Source organism: Papio anubis, chromosome 19, assembly GCF_008728515.1.
Source record: "Papio anubis isolate 15944 chromosome 19, Panubis1.0, whole genome shotgun sequence".
Taxonomy (NCBI): domain Eukaryota; kingdom Metazoa; phylum Chordata; class Mammalia; order Primates; family Cercopithecidae; genus Papio; species Papio anubis.
In genome coordinates, this window is record NC_044994.1 from 37,759,102 (window position 1) to 37,774,782 (window position 15,681).

The following is a 15,681-nucleotide window of genomic DNA, read 5'->3' on the forward strand; positions in this document are numbered from 1 at the left end:
AGTGGGAGAAGAGAGAAGATCAAAAAACCACCTACCAAGTACTATGCTTATTACCTGGGTGACAAAATAATCTGTACACCAAACCCCTGTGACACACAATTTACCTGTGTAAACTGTACATGTATCCCTGAACTTGAAATTACAATTTTTTAAAAAATGAGATAACAGAGGTGAAGCTCTTTGATCAGCTCCTGTTACTTTACCATGAGGCAATTATTTGCATTTCTAGAAAATCAGAAACCTTGAATTACAAAAATAATGTTGTAATTTTGTAATTTAAAATAAATTTTAAATTTTATCAAATTATTAACAAGTTAACAAATTATTAACAAGTCTAAGTTCAGTCATGGCTGTCTTTCATCCATATACTCAGAATCCTTCCATTTCCTCCATAATTTTTGGTCTTAACCTTGTAATTTTGCTGGCAGCACTAATGGTGAGCAGAAGAGCGCAGGTTACAAAAGAGAGGTCTCCCTCCAACAGATCAGCTCCATTCTCATGCTTTACACTCCACTCACTCAGCTTTCTTTCTCTACGTTATGCTCATCAATTTTTAAAGATGTGTAGTTAAAATTTTGTTCCCTGGCCAGGCATGATGGCTCATGCCCGTAATCCCAGCACTTTGGGAGGCCAAGGCAGGCGATCACCTGAGGTCAGGAGTTTGAGACCAGCCTGGCCAACATGGTAAACCCTGTCTCTACTAAAAATACAAAAAATTAGCTGGGCGTGGTGGCGGGCGCCTATAGTCCCAGCTACTCAGGGGGCTGAGGCAGGAGAATGGCGTGAACCCGGCAGACGGAGCTTGCAGTGAGCGGAGATTGCACCACTGCACTCCAGCCTGGGTGACAGAGCTAGACTCCGTCTCAGGAAAAAAAAAAGTAGCCGGGTGTGGTAGCGGGCGCCTGTAATCCCAGCTACTCAGGAGGCTGAGGCACAAGAATGACTTGAACCTGGAAGGTAGGGGTTGCAGTAAGCCGAGATCGCAACACTTCACTCCAGCCTGGGCAAGAGAGTGAGACTATGTCTCAATAAATAAATAAATAAATGTGTTCCCTAATTAATTGTGCTGTAATTAGCATTATGAAAATTTATTCTGTGAAGACAATTATTGTAATAGGTATTCTGGTGATGATGGTGGAGGTGGAGCTGGTGGTGGAATTGATGGTGATGGTGGAGTTGGTGGTGGAATTGATGGTGATGGTGGAGTTGGTGGTGATGGTGGAGTTGGTGGTGGCATTTGTGGTGGTGAAGCTGGTGGTGGCACTGGTAGTGGTATTGGTGGTGCTGGAGGTGATAGATTTTCCTACTTAGCATCCCTTAGAGGTTCTACCTGTCTGAAGGATAAAGCACAAACTCCTGAGCTTGACAGACAAGGTACTTCATGCCACAGCTGTTGCTTCTCTCTTTAGACTCACTTCTCCCCATACACACACACTCAATCTCACTCACACTTACTCACTAAGCTCTTCCACATTAAATTACTCTCTGAGCCTCAGACCCAATGCATCTTAATTTTATTGTCTTTGTTCATGCTATTCTTGTCATCCCTTTCTTCCGTTTTCCACCAGAAACACACTTATTCAGTCCTTAATACGCAGTTCAAATGTCACCAGCATCTTTTGTAGGGACTTCTCTGATCCTCAAGGCAAAGTTAAGTTTTCTTCCTCAACACTTATGTACACTTCATCTCTAATATTTCTGATCTGACTTTTAAGACACTGGTGGGGTCTCCCTTCTCACCATAGGTGGTCTTTCGATTGACCTCTCCACTGACCCCTCTAGACTGATGTGAGAACTCTGACCTGCTGCCCTCAGGGTAAGCCACCAGTCACTCCACTACAGGATCGCACACATACTATGAGGTCGAGCAGCACAGCAGGATGTGCTCTGGGCTCAGAAAGCCTGTAACAAGTTTTTTGTTTTTTTATGTTTTTCTTAAAGTATAACATCTATCCAGAAAAGCGAGCAAATCATAAATGTACCATTTAATGAATTTCCCATAAATGAACACACCAATGTAACCAGCATGCAGGTCAAGAAACAGAATATTACCACCATCCACAAGATTCTCAACAATTGTACACAAAAATGCATTTTAAATGTTTAAACTTACTGTTAAAAGTTATCAAATTTCAAATATGCAAGCAGTTACTAGCTTTTTGAAGACATTTTAGAAGTTACAGAAGCCAAAATGCCACTGAGGAAGTCACTCTAAGGGTCTGGAGATACTGTGTTCCATTCCAAAGAAAAACTCAAGCCCTCAAGTCACCTGAGCCTTGGAGCTGAGCCAGGTGCAGGAGCGGCAGGTACATTATCTAAGTGAGTGAAGCTGTTACTGAAAACCAGGGGTTCAGTCTAGGTCCTACTGCTCACCCCACAGAAAGCCAATGACCGAGATGATGTTGCCAAGGAAGAAGGCTTTAATCAGGTGCTGCAGCCAAGGCGATGGGAGCTCCATCTCAAATCCATCTCCCACACTGACTAAAAGTAGGGATTTACATAGCAGAAAAGAAATTTAACAATGTGTAAGAAAACAGGAACTAGGGAGTGGCGAGGAAGCAATTATGATAAACAAGGGATTTGACATCTCATTGTCTGGATGCAGCAATCTGTTCCAGAGTTTCAGTTTTTTATACTTTTTTGAGAGACCTGAAGGTCATTTCCTAAAAGAGGAACTCAGATAAAACAAACATAAGTTTCAATTTTTAAGACAAGGGTCCATTTCTGTTTATCCAAAAAATAAAAATTTAAAAATAATATCTGTGTGACAGCTGGGTCAGTTTCAAAACAATCAGAGATGTCTGGAGAACAAGATGACTTCAACTATGAGGACATTCCAAGCAAGGGATAAGGGAAGTGAGGTGGAGAACAACTGTGATTGCCTGCCTGCCAACTCTGTACTGGTCTCTCTACTAAGGACTTCACGTATGCCATCTCACTGATACCACTGAGAGGGTCGTCCCCCTTTTAAAGAAAAGAGAGAGGTAACAGGACTTGTCCCAAATCTACATATTATGATACTCAGAAGCCCCCAAACCAGGATCTCAATCCATTTGGCTCCCAGTGCATCTTCCTAGAAAGAACGGCACAGGCAAAGGCCTGGGATGGGAACAAGGACAATTTGTCCTGGGGCACTTCCCCTGTGAAGGAACTGACACCCTCATGCAACATCCCATTGAGGAGTAATGAGAGTTAAGAATGGAGGGGCGAAGTAATGCCCCATTACATAGGGAGGGTCCTGAAAACAGGTAGAGGAGCTTGATGAAGGGCATCTCTCACTGGCCCCAACCTGCTACTTGACCCCTCCATGTGTGATGGTTGAGAAGACTTTGCGCACGTATGTGAGATCTTGAGTGTAGTTTTTCTTCTGCATTTCCTCTGCAGATGTCTTGATGTTTCATGTGGGTGCGTTTGGTAGTCCCCACAGCCCTGGGATTTTCTGTGAGAGAAAATGTGCTGGCTCTGCTACTGATATATCACCCCGGCCCCCGGCAATACACAGGAGTTTGGAATGGCACCCTGACCTCCTGGCCTGCTGTGCTTACAGGAAAAGCACAAGCCCAGCAGCTCACACAAGGCAGTGGGAAAACAAGCCTGTGTCACTGCTGTGTGTGCACGTGGATTCCAACACATTCCTCCTTTATCCCGAGAGGTCCTGTACTCCAGGCAGTAGTGCAGAGCAGCATGTTGCTCACCACCCCCTCGGCTGAGCTTCAGGGCCCTTCTGTGAGGCCAGCTGACCTGCCCAGGGTCCGCCCTCTGCTGTTGAGAGCTGCAGGGTCAGAGGCACCGCATACCGTGAAGTGTGCGGGAGGCTGAACAGGTTCCATCACTCCGCCCCTCACCAGCCCTGGACAGCTCACCTCGCCAACCCTCTGTTTCCTCAGCTTGTAAAAGATGATGCCACATGAAACGATGACGAAGCATCTGCCCCACCCCATTAAAACGTAAGTCCTAAAGGACAGAAATCACAGCTGGCAGAACCAAGCGCAGGGACCTACGGGGGGAAAATGCTGAACATGTCCCTGATGAACGGCTCTGCACACTCCTCATCCTCCTGCCTTTAACAGCTAACTGGATCTAGTTGCTTCTAGCTGGCTCCAACTGCTTCTAGCTGGTTCTAACTGCTCCCCTATGCCCATGCTCTCACCTTCCCTGTCACTTCTGTGTAAACGATCGCCAAATTCAGTGTCTCCAGCCCTGGATTCTTGCCCAGACCAGAGTCCCACATCTCCAACTGCATCCTGGCCATGTCCACCTGCCTGCCCAGACATCTCAGACTTTGTCACAGAATGGACTCCCAGGTCCCTTTGCTCCACTTCCTATTTTCATTTTAACATTGTTATTAAAGCGTGATAGATTTAAAGTGCACACATCACAAGTGAACAGCTTGATGAACCTTCATGAATGGACACACCCAGGTAACAAGCACCAGATCAAGCAGCAGAACATTATCAGCATCCCAGAAGTCCCCCAGGGCCCTCTTACGGGGTGGCCAATGGCCTCACTTCTGTCTGTTTTTGAACTTTGTATAAATGAAATTATACAGTCTGTTCTCTTCCATGTCTGGCTTCTTTTGGTCAACATTGTGAGATTCACTCATACCATTGCATGGAGGTGTAAACCACCCATTCGCTTGCTGTGCAAGTACAGTATTACTTACCCAATCTACTGCTGATGGCAATCAGATTGTTTCCCTTTGGGGGTTATGAGAAGTCCTGCTGTATTGAACTTGATGGTGCATGTCTTTTCTTGTGACTATACATACGCATTTCTTTTGTGTATAGTCCCAAGAAGGAACTGCAGGGCCATGGGGTATGCGTATCTGCTCTCATAGATGCTACCAGCAGCATTTTTTGTTTGTTTCTTTTTTTGAGATGGAGTCTCAGTCTGTCACCCAGGCTGGAGTTCAGTGGCGTGATATTGGCTTACTGCAACCTCCACCTCCCTGGTTCAAGTGACTGTCCCGCCTCCGCCTCCCAGGTAGCTGGGATTACAGGCACCCACCACCACACCCGGCTACTTTTTTTTATTTTTAGTAGAGACGGAGTTTCACCACGTTGGCTGGGCTGGTCTCAAACACCTGACCTCAGGTGATCCGCCTGCCTCAGCCTCCCAAAGTGCTGGGATTACAGGGATGAGCCACCACGCCTAGCTGGTGCCAGCAGTTTCAAAGTGACCGTATCAATGTACATTTCTACTAGCAGTGTGGGTAAGATTTGGCAACTCCACTTCCCTGCCAACACTTGATACCATTTTTGATTCACCCTTCCATCACCCCCATGCCTAAGGTATTTCTTTTTCCTCCAGAATGATCTCATATTTTCAGCCCTTTCCTCTCAGTACTGTCCTGCCTCAGGAGAGCTCACAGTGAGGGTCCCTGGCACTGGCCCTCAGGCCACCCCATGGACTGCTCCCAGATAAGCTCCCTAAGTGCTGCTTTCATCCTCACACTGTTCTGTCCACAGAACTTCAGTCCCTCCTGATCTCCAATTACTTCAGAGCTATATCTATTCGTCTGGTTTTTGACACTCTACAAACCCAGTCAATGATCAGGAAGACCTCATCTTTCCTTTGGGCTTCATAATTCCCACATATCATTTTCCAACGTCATAATCTCTCTTCCAGTAAGTCTCCAGCATCAGCTTGCTTGGCAGGAAAACTGTCTTGTTAGCAGTTCTGTAAGGAACACCCCCTCCCCCTTAGCTGGAGAGGGTAGTGGCGGCAAAGCCTCAGAGAACTTGTTCCAACACCCTTGTTTTCAGAGAAGCCCCAAGTTGTAAAGAACTTTTAAAAAAATCCTAATGACTTGGCAGGTTTTCATAACTTTCTTAAAGTGGCAACCACTACTTCTTATTTGTTGGTATTCTTTATTTGATCCGAAATCAGGCAGAACTTTGGAGCTACAGTTATCAAGCATCTGCCGCATTTAGGGAGGTTTTATTTTCATTTCTTTATTTTGAGATGGAGTCTCGCTCTATTGCCCAGGCTGGAATGCAATGGCACAATCTCGGCTCACTGCAACCTCCACATCCTGCGTTCAAGCAATTCTCCTGCGTCAGCCCCCTGAGTAGCTGGGATTACGGGTGCCCACCACCACGCCTGGCTAATTTTTGTATTTTTAGTAGAGATGGGGTTTCACCATGTTGGCCAGGCTGGTCTCGAACTCCGGACCTCAGGTGATCCACCTGTCTCGGTCTCCCAAAGTGCTGGGATTACAGACGTGAGCTACCATGCCTGGCCAAGAGGGGTTTCAGACCAGCAGAAAGTGTTTGAAACCTTCCATCATTACAGAGAATCATAGAAATGCATGGAAAATAGAGAGCAGGGAAATGGTGCTTATTTCTCCCACGTTAAGAAGAAAAATCAGACTGCTCTGTTTAATATTTGCTTACAGTTTATTGTAGTTATTACTTGAATGTTATATAGTTATTAGAATGTTATGTAGTTATATATAACATGTTATATATTGAATGTTATAACAACATAGAATGTTGTTATAGTTATTACTTGACTCCTGCTTTATATAGGAAACCCCAATGCATTCTAGTCCATATTGCCCATATTATAGAACATAGAGCATAATTTCGCTATTTTAAATGGCATAGGGGTTCATAGTTGCATCTTGTCTTTGGTAATGTAGTATTTTTCTTACCTGTACTTTATTTGATGCTGAGTCCTTTGGTAGGGGCAGTAGGGGCTCCATGCCTGGTCATTATATCATACAACATGAGGAAGGGAATGTCAGAAGATGCTATCAGTTCTGATGCCTTGTGCAAACAAAAAGGAGCAGTGCTTTTCTTGTGGACATAAGTGGGGGCTAGATTTGTAGGCCATGACTGACAGCACACACCTTCTAGTCTGATCACAGTCTGTTTGCAGCCCCTAAAACAAGCCATGCTTCTCTCGGCTTTTCCTGAAGTCTCTCCCCTGAAGGCTTTTCTCTCTTTTCCTGCCTTCACTAAATGCTACTCAAATATGAAGGGCCTTATTAGGCTGATCTCTTTAGTAAAGTTCCTTCTGCTTAGACTCTACCGATATTACCCAAACTCTCTTAATCTTAAATCGTGTCTGCCCACAATTTAGCACTTAATTGCATGTCACATAGTATCATTTAGGGGAGACTTAAAATTTGGCAGCTCTTGATTGAACTTGATGGTCATCCTGTCCCTCCCTGGAAGACCACATAATGAGTTCCCTTTTAGCTCATGATATTACAAACCCCTTGTGTGCTAAGGAAGAAGCATTATTCTGCCCCAAGGTCACCACTGATCTTATGCAGCCTTGACTTTCACTGATGCTCCCTGTGTCTTATTGCTGCCCCAGGTACGAGAACTATCTCACACTTCACACCATTCCCTGGAGTCCTGAGGACTTACCCAGACACTCAGCAGGATGAGAAACTGGGGGTGAACAAATGACAGTTAATTGGAAGGGCATGGCCTGCAGCCTGAGAGAAGGTGCTGAGTTTGGAGAGTAGGAAGGTGGTGAACTGGCCAACCAAGAGATCATGAATTTACAGCTTGTGACCACAATGTAAAGGAGGACCGGTCCCATTCTGCACCTGATCCTTAGGGACCTCAGGCCCCCGGGTTTGGCAGCTGGGATTGGGATTGTCCTGTGTCATCCACAATGATCTCTGCCAAAGAGGCCCTGAAGATACAGGCTTCCTTCCTGCTTGCCATCCTCAGAACGCCTCGGGTGTCCCTGGAACTGACCAATCTATGCACTTAGAGCTGAGACTTGACACTCCCCAGGTTCAGGGCAGTCCTAGAAGCAAGCAAAAGCCTCTCTCCTCGGGGCAGATCTGCAAGGCTGGCATCTTGAGAGCTTCACACATAAGGCTGATTCACCAGCCACAGGAGCTTTAAGATCCACGTGTGTCCCCAGTAGCAAGGGCACTGACCCTGGGCTACCTGTCCCAGTTATAATTCTGGACCCCTGATCTGAGGGCTATATTTAGAGGAATTCTGCCCCGACTTCCCTGCCAACCAAGAGACACACACACCCTATCTCAGGACCTCACAGGAACTCATCCTAGTCTTCAATAGTGTCAGAGTCGTTCACCCATTTATTCATCCATATACTCAACAAATAACTATTGTGAATCTCCACGAGCCAGACACTGAACCTGGGGCTACAGTAGTAAACAAGACCATCCCAGACTCTGCCCTCAAGAAGCTAGCCAGTGAGTGCGGAAGCTCTATAAAGCAGACACTTGCAAAATCCTGTAATTACGGTGAGAGGAAAGAGAAATATTTTGGGAGATGCATGCCAATGGCTGTGGCCTGAAGTTTGACCTTTCCTCCAACAGGGAGTCATGATGGAAGATGCTTACCCATCCTTGTCCTGGGGTAGGAAGGATAGCAGATGGGATGGCAGTGTCATTTAGAAAATTGCCTTAATATGTCTATTGTTATAATGTAGGCTATAGAAAGTATAGTTCCACACAGTGTTTTATTTTTTGGCCTTTTAGACAAAGAAGTTTCATGTATACTGGGGTGGCATGGGAGAGAATTATTGCAGGGTCCTGGAATTTACAAAGGTCAAGGAATCCAAGGTGGAAAAACCTGGGCATGGGGCCCACCAAGAAAATGCTTCAAGAAGTTCCCTGAGACCCTGGGATGGGGATTGCTCCTGCAATGCAGTGGGTGTCAGTCCTGTGGGTGGGCAGGATGCAGAGGCCTCTGGCTAGACCACTGGAGGTGCTGCCAGGCTCCCTGGGCTGGAGGAAGTCCTGCTCCTGTGCGCGCGAGCATCACCCTCCCATGACATGTGATGATCTCTCATGTTAACTGATGGCCTCAAGGCACCCACCAAACCTATGTGAAGCAACCAGCACCATGCAGAAGGCAGGACCTGATGGAGACTTGATGGAGTTTAATGGGATGACAAGGCTTGGCCTAGAGTGTTGCCTTCCTTTGGTGTGGCCCAGCATGCAACAGCACCCTCCCTGCTGCCAGCTGGAATGCCACCATGACTCACTTGAGCTCACCATGGCATCTCCAAACAAGACACTGGAATTTGTAAACTGTCCCCACTCCAGGGGCTGAATTCATGCCTTTTCACCTAGTCTCAAGGACAGGGATGCTTTAGAGCAGTGCTTTCCAAACAGTAATGTGCACACAAATCCCCTGGGGACCTACTGAATGCAAATTCTGATTCTGAAGGTCTGGGTGGTGCTGAGATGTCTCATTTCTAAACAAGTTCCAGCAGATGTCAATGCTGCCAATCTGGGGACCACACTCTGAGTGGCAAGACCTGAAAACATTCACCAAAGTGAGTGAAATTTAACCTGCACTTCTCCTTCCCAAGGGAGGATGATCGGCTCCACCATCTGGTGCTCACTCGGCAAGCAGTTGTTGAGCCCAGGAACTGAGATAATGGTAACACCACTGAAGGAAATCGTGAAGTTAGATACAGGAACTGTTTAGGAGAAATAATAATAATAATTACCTTTGCTTGAATGCCTGACCTGTTCTATGATCTTGTTTGATACTTACATTTGGAAGGTAGGTATTATTAATCTTCATTAATTTCATAGTGGAATTAGGTTCAAAAAGGTGAAGTGATTTTCCCTGAGGTGTTACTGCTGGCTGGAAATTGAACCTGGTCTATTAAACTCCAAAATCTATCTGATCCCACTGTGAAGCTGTTCCTTGTTTTGGAGAGTGGGGAATTAGGGTTAAGTAGATTCAACATAGTGGTTCTCAACCCTGCCTGCACATTAGAACCACCAAGAAAAATTTAAAACCCCCCACACCCCAAACTCATTACAACAGACTCCTAGGGGAGAGATGCTCTATCCACATTTTTTATAGCTCTCCAGATAGTTCCAATGTGCAGACAAGCCTAAGAATCACTGAGTTAGCCCAACTCTTCTCCTAAGAAGTGAGCAATTGAGAAGCCAATAAATGAAATGGCAACTTTGTCAGAACTAGTATCTCTCCATTCCTTCTCCAGGACTCTTTCCAATAAACTGGCTGAACATAACATGCTGTAGCGAGATGAAGCAGAATGGGAAAGAACGTAGGATGCAGGAATTTGCCAAGGGAAAATACATAAGGAGCCGAGAATCCAAGCCAACACTGGAGGCAACATACATTTAGGAGCTGAGGAGAAGATTCCAAAAGATAGAGAATTTCACCAAACTAAAATCCTTAACATCAAGAGCAACACTTCTTCATTTAGGAGTCGTCCTATGTTTGGCATCTCTTATGCAATGGATGGATGAGTGAATGGAGGGAATGAGAAAGGTGGTGTGGCTCTAATGGACAAGAAAGTTCAGAAGCAAAGGTGAGTAGGAAACAGGTGTCACACTGGGATTCAGGAAAGGGATAATAACAGGAGAGATGGCTTTACCCAGTGTGAATCTACCGAAGTAAGGAGTACAAAAGTGAATGGCCTCTACGAGGAAGCCATATTGTAAGGTTTTCTGATTAGGATGATTTTTAAATAATAGGATGGAATACACCAAGTAGAGAAATAAATGGAACAATCTGTTTGAAGAAAAAAAAAAAATGCTTCAGGCTACTCTAGGGACCATAATACACCATCTCTTGCCATAATCAAGAGGAAAGGTCAGAGGCCCCTACCATCTCCTCAAAGAGAAATCTCAGATAAACAGAACAAAGCTCTGGGTACTACACTGACCGACCACTGGGATGCCCCTGGGTAACTTTTCATCCTTCAAGACTGTCATGCATGTTAATTTAAAGTGAATTTCTCCTTTTTTTTTTTTTTTGAGATGGAGTCTTGCTCTGTCACCCAGGCTGGAGTGCAGTGGTGAGATCTCGACTCACTGCAACCTCCGCCTCCCAGGTTCATGCCATTCTCCTGCCTCAGCCTCCCGAGTAGCTGGAACTACAGGTGCCCGCCACCATGCCCAGATTTTTTTTTTTGTATTTTTAGTAGAGACAGGGTTCCACCACGTTAGCCAGGATGGTCTCGATCTCCTGACCTTGTGATCCACCCGCCTTGGCCTCCCAAAGTGCTGGGATTACAGGCGTGAGTCACATGAATTTCTCCTTTTTAAACATTGAGGATAAAAAGCTATTGAGGACCAAATGTGGTCCTTGCCCATAATCCCAGCATTTTTGGAGGCTGAGGTGGGAGAGTTGCTTGAGGCCAGGAATTCAAGATCAGCCTGGGCAACCTAGCAAGACCCCTTGATTGCAAAAAATAAAAATAAAAATAAAGCTATTGAGCAATTGGTTGTGAGACTTACATGGCAGTCAAGTCTCTCGGAGGTTCTTTTGACCCCAGGTTTTATAAAAGTGTGAGTCAGAAGGAGCCAAAATGCTAAGTGACGTTGGGCATTAGAAGTCCACACAGGGATATTGTTTTACACATCATATCACGATGTGTGTTTAAGTTTCTGCCTGGGATTTTCCATCTCACTCAGCAATGTTTAATTCATTGTCCATGTCGATGTGGGTTTGATTATGAGATCACAGACACTTGTCTTCAAAGATGACATCTCCTGAACCATGCCTTAGGCATGCTTCTGTGTGCAGGAAGGACATTTCCTCACCCATCCTTGCTCCCCTGGCCCGCTTTCAGACTTTCACTGACACTTTGGGACTGGCTGGCCGATGTGCCAATGTGTCATGCTGCTGGGGGCTAGAGAGCTAAGCGACCTACCCAGGAATAAACTCTTTGACTTCACTCACATCAGCACATCCCAGCCACAATGGGCCACAGGACAAAACTAAATATTAGCCCCCAATTTAAATATGTCCCTTGGTCCAGGTGTTGGGAGAACATAATCAGCAACCTCAGCTGAGTGAGAAAAAGACAGCAGGTAGGGAAAATGGATAAACAATGGGAAACCCATCTCTCTGTCTATGCCCTATTGCTTCCCACATTGCTATTTCTCCAGGACCCAGAATTGACACCTCAGTTGGGAGAAGGCTCCACTGGTCCCAAGAAGCTGAATTAAAACCCGGCTTCTTGCAGTAGCAGCAACAGAAACAAAGTCAATGCAAACACTTCTCCAACTAAGAGTTACAACAGTGTTCAGAGTCGCCATCTTTTGTTTAAAAGCAGGGGTTTGTGATTAATCAGGAACCGTGCTTTTAGTTCTATCACCATTTATTCATCTGAATTTTGAATGAGAAACGGAAAATGTTGTATTTTTCCAATGCTGTACAGAAAGGATAATGGTGCTGTAATGCCTAGCTGATTTTTTTTTAAGTACTAATAAGATATGTCACATCCAAAATAAATAAAGTCTTCTCTACTGGGTTTTAATCTTGCTTTTGAAGAAAACTTGGAGTCAGGTTTATTCTTTAACAACAGGATACCATGTTAGAGATACGGGGATTCCCCTCTATGTCTGTAGCATCCCTACAAACTACATTTCTTAGGCCAATGCTATTATAGTGAGAGTTGCTAAGGCTGTGCTCAGTTAAATCATAATACTTCAGTTTACCAGCTCAAGAAGTTGAGGATGCAGTGTGGTCTAGTTTCAAGTCAACTGATGGGACAGGTCATTGAATAGTTTGCCCAGTTTGCCCTTAAATTTCTTCTGCCTTTGCCCTGCATCCCAGCCTGAGTGATACCAAGAGAAAATAAAGTAGAGGCCAGGGGAATGGGAGGAGGTGTCAGGGCCAAGGGACTTTGAATCACTCTCCAGATCTTGGCCGCCAATTGGTGTAAGGCAGGGGAACAGTAACAGGGAGGATTCCTAATAACCCCCAAAGGTCATTAAATCAGGCTGAGCAGACAAAACTGTGCAGCTGGAAGATACTCAGTCTCCAGTTGAGACAAATGATGAGGAAGGGGCCTGAGCCAGCTGCCACCTCCCCAGTTGCAGAGAGCAGATGCACTTTAACACACCTGCCCCATCCCAGCCAGGCCCCTGGTGAGTAACTCAGATCCTGATCTACGCATGGGCAGTTTAATGTTACACATAATTTTCACCTCAAGTGTATGTAATTGGAAAGCGCCCACACTCAGGAATTCCACAAGACATTCTCAAGCTTCTCTGTCCCCTCACCCTCAACAAAGAGAATGGCAAGGACTGCAAGTCTGGAACAGAACATTCCTTTGCAGTGTGTTTTGAGCCCACTGGTGTTTTGGTGTGGTAAATCTTCAGACAAAAAGGTAGTAGATCGATCTGGGTGCCCAGCGAGTCCCATTCGCAATGGTGATGCCAGGCCATCCCACCTCCTCTTCCTGGCCCAATTATCACATCGAGCTCAACTTCCTGAGCTTGCGGCCAGCTTCCCCATATCTTTCACAGTGAGAGAACAATCCGATGCGTGTGGTTTACCCTCAGCAGAGGGCCTAAGGAAACGCGGCCATGCCAGTCCCCACCCCTCATTTTTCCCAACACTTTACTCTCTTTCTCATCTGAGCCTAAAAAGATTGAAAAGATTCTCCTACCTCTTTTCCTATTGTTCCTCATTGGAAAATGACTTTTTTGTTAATCTTGAAGAAGCAAAAGGCGCGAGCCTGGGAGGCTGGATGATGCCCCAGGTAGTTTAGTGGATGGGATTTGGCACTCTCACCACCATGGCCCTGGTCTGATTCCTGGTCAGGGAAGCCTTTCTTCTTGCCAGGGGTGGTGGCTCATGCCTGTAATCCCAGCACTTTGGGAGGCTGAGGCGGACAGATCACTTGAGGTCAGGAGTTTGAGACCAGCCTGGCCAACATGGTGAAACCCTGTCTCTACTAAAAAACACAAAAAACTAGCCGGGCGAGGTGGTGAGTGCCTGTAGTCACAGCTACTCGGGAGGCTGAGGCAGGAGAATGGCGTAAACCCAGGAGGCGGAGCTTGCAGTGAGCTGAGATCTGGCCACTGCACTCCAGCCTGGGCGACAGAGCGAGACTCCATCTCAAAAAAAAAAATATATATATATATATATATAAAATTAGCCAGGCATGGTGGTACATGCCTGTAATCTCAGCTACTCAGGAGGCTGAGGCAGGAGAATCCCTTGAACCTGGGAGGTGGAGGTTGCAGTGAGCTAAGATTACACCACTGCACTCCAGCCTGGGCAGCAGAGCAAGACTCTATCTCTAAAAAAAAAAAAAAAGAAGAAACAAAAGCTAGCTTCTCAGTGTTCAAAAAAAAAAAAAACAAAAATGAAAATTTTTAAAAGCTAAAGGTATTGCTAGACAATATGGCTCCTTGCACAGACACACTAGCACCCCTTTTCTCAAGACATTTTAGTGCCATCTGCAAGAACTTTGTTGCAATAAACACATAAATGTCTAGAACACTAATAGTGACCCCCTTAGGCATGGTGCATTTGTGCAGTGCACAACCTGCACACCCTTACACATTGGCCCATGACACCAGAGACCACATTATGAGCCTTACACTAGTATGATTTTAATTTAAAAGATGGAAAGATGACAGGTGGGCATCTGATGAAAGTTGTAGGTAGGGATGGAGACTACCTGGACCCTCTGCTTTGTGAAGGAGGAACATCTTTGGATGCTCCCAGCTATTGAACCCCTTTTACTTCTAAAATGGATGAAATAATTTCAGGACTGCATTTAAAGGGAGCTAAAAACTTAGGGACCTCAGTGCCTCCTTTCATCACCCATCGTGTTCCCCCAGCAACGGCAGGCGGTGGAGGTTTGAGTGAGACTTTTGTACTCTGCGCTGGCTTGGCCCTTGGCTTCACTCTAGGGTATGCCTACCACAAAACATCCCCTCCAAGTGTCGTTCTGGAAGTTTTGGCTCTCGTCTGGTGCTTTTTTGTCTGACTGTTTGCCAAACCAAAGAAGTCAGTGGGCTCAGAACACACTGCAAAGGAACATTCTGTTCCAGACTTGCAGTCCTTGCCACTCTCCTTGCGGGGGGTGAGGGGACATAAAAGCATGAGAATGTCTTGTAGAATTCCTCAGTGTGGGCACTGCCCAATTACATACCCTTGAGGTGCCAATTATTTGTAACATTAAATTGCCTATGCGTAGATCAGTATCAAGCAGCAATCTAGTGAAACAGTGCTATAATTTCAGATTAAAACAACACAAATTTAGAAACACCTACAAATGCAAGGTATTGTAGAAAAAATATGAAAATTGTGTTTTATCCTGTAATCCCAGCACTTTGGGAGGCCGAGACGGGCGGATCACGAGGTCAGGAGATCGAGACCATCCTGGCTAACCCGGTGAAACCTCGTCTCTACTAAAAAAATACAAAAAAAACTAGCCGGGCGAGGTGGCGGGCACCTGTAGTCCCAGTTACTCGGGAGGCTGAGGCAGGAGAATGGCGTGAACCCGGGAGGTGGAGCTTGCAGTGAGCTGAGATCCGGCCACTGCACTCCAGCCTGGGGGACAGAGTGAGACTCCGTCTCAAAAAACAAAAACAAAAAACAAAAAAACATTGTGTTTTATCCATAGTTGCATTCTCCTTCCTCCATTTTGTCACCTAGTCCTTATGTCCTCTTACATATATTTGATGAACTGCCTCAAAATCTTTCTGGAAAGAGAGAGGTCCATTATGAACAAAGAGAGCTATTGGATCCTGACTTCATCATCCTGTACTTTCTGGCTCGGATGGGACTGTGCATCGTAAGATATATTTTAAAATAATAATAAAAGACAGTACCAGAACTGTTGCAGAGCTGGGGGGCATGATTTCATGCCCAGTGAGGAATAGAGATGGAAACTGCTTTAAGTGCACAGAAGCCCACTGGGAAATCCAAATAGATTTGGGCAGAG

At 45.5% G+C, this 15,681-nt stretch overlaps 1 protein-coding gene and 1 long non-coding RNA gene across 8 annotated transcripts in view; one reads left to right on the forward strand and one right to left on the reverse strand.

Moving 5' to 3' along the window:
* Nucleotides 1–15,681, reverse strand: part of LOC116271474 — a 96,921-nt gene that overhangs the window by 62,664 nt on the left and 18,576 nt on the right. The window lies entirely within an intron of this gene.
* SLC14A1 (solute carrier family 14 member 1 (Kidd blood group)) overlaps nt 1–15,681 on the forward strand; it is a 59,446-nt gene that overhangs the window by 13,338 nt on the left and 30,427 nt on the right. For all 7 annotated transcript variants that reach the window (XM_031658801.1, XM_031658799.1, XM_031658800.1 and 4 more), the window contains exon 2: nt 9,964–10,296. The gene's annotated coding sequence lies outside the window, so the exon portion shown is untranslated. The remainder of the gene's footprint in view (nt 1–9,963; nt 10,297–15,681) is intronic.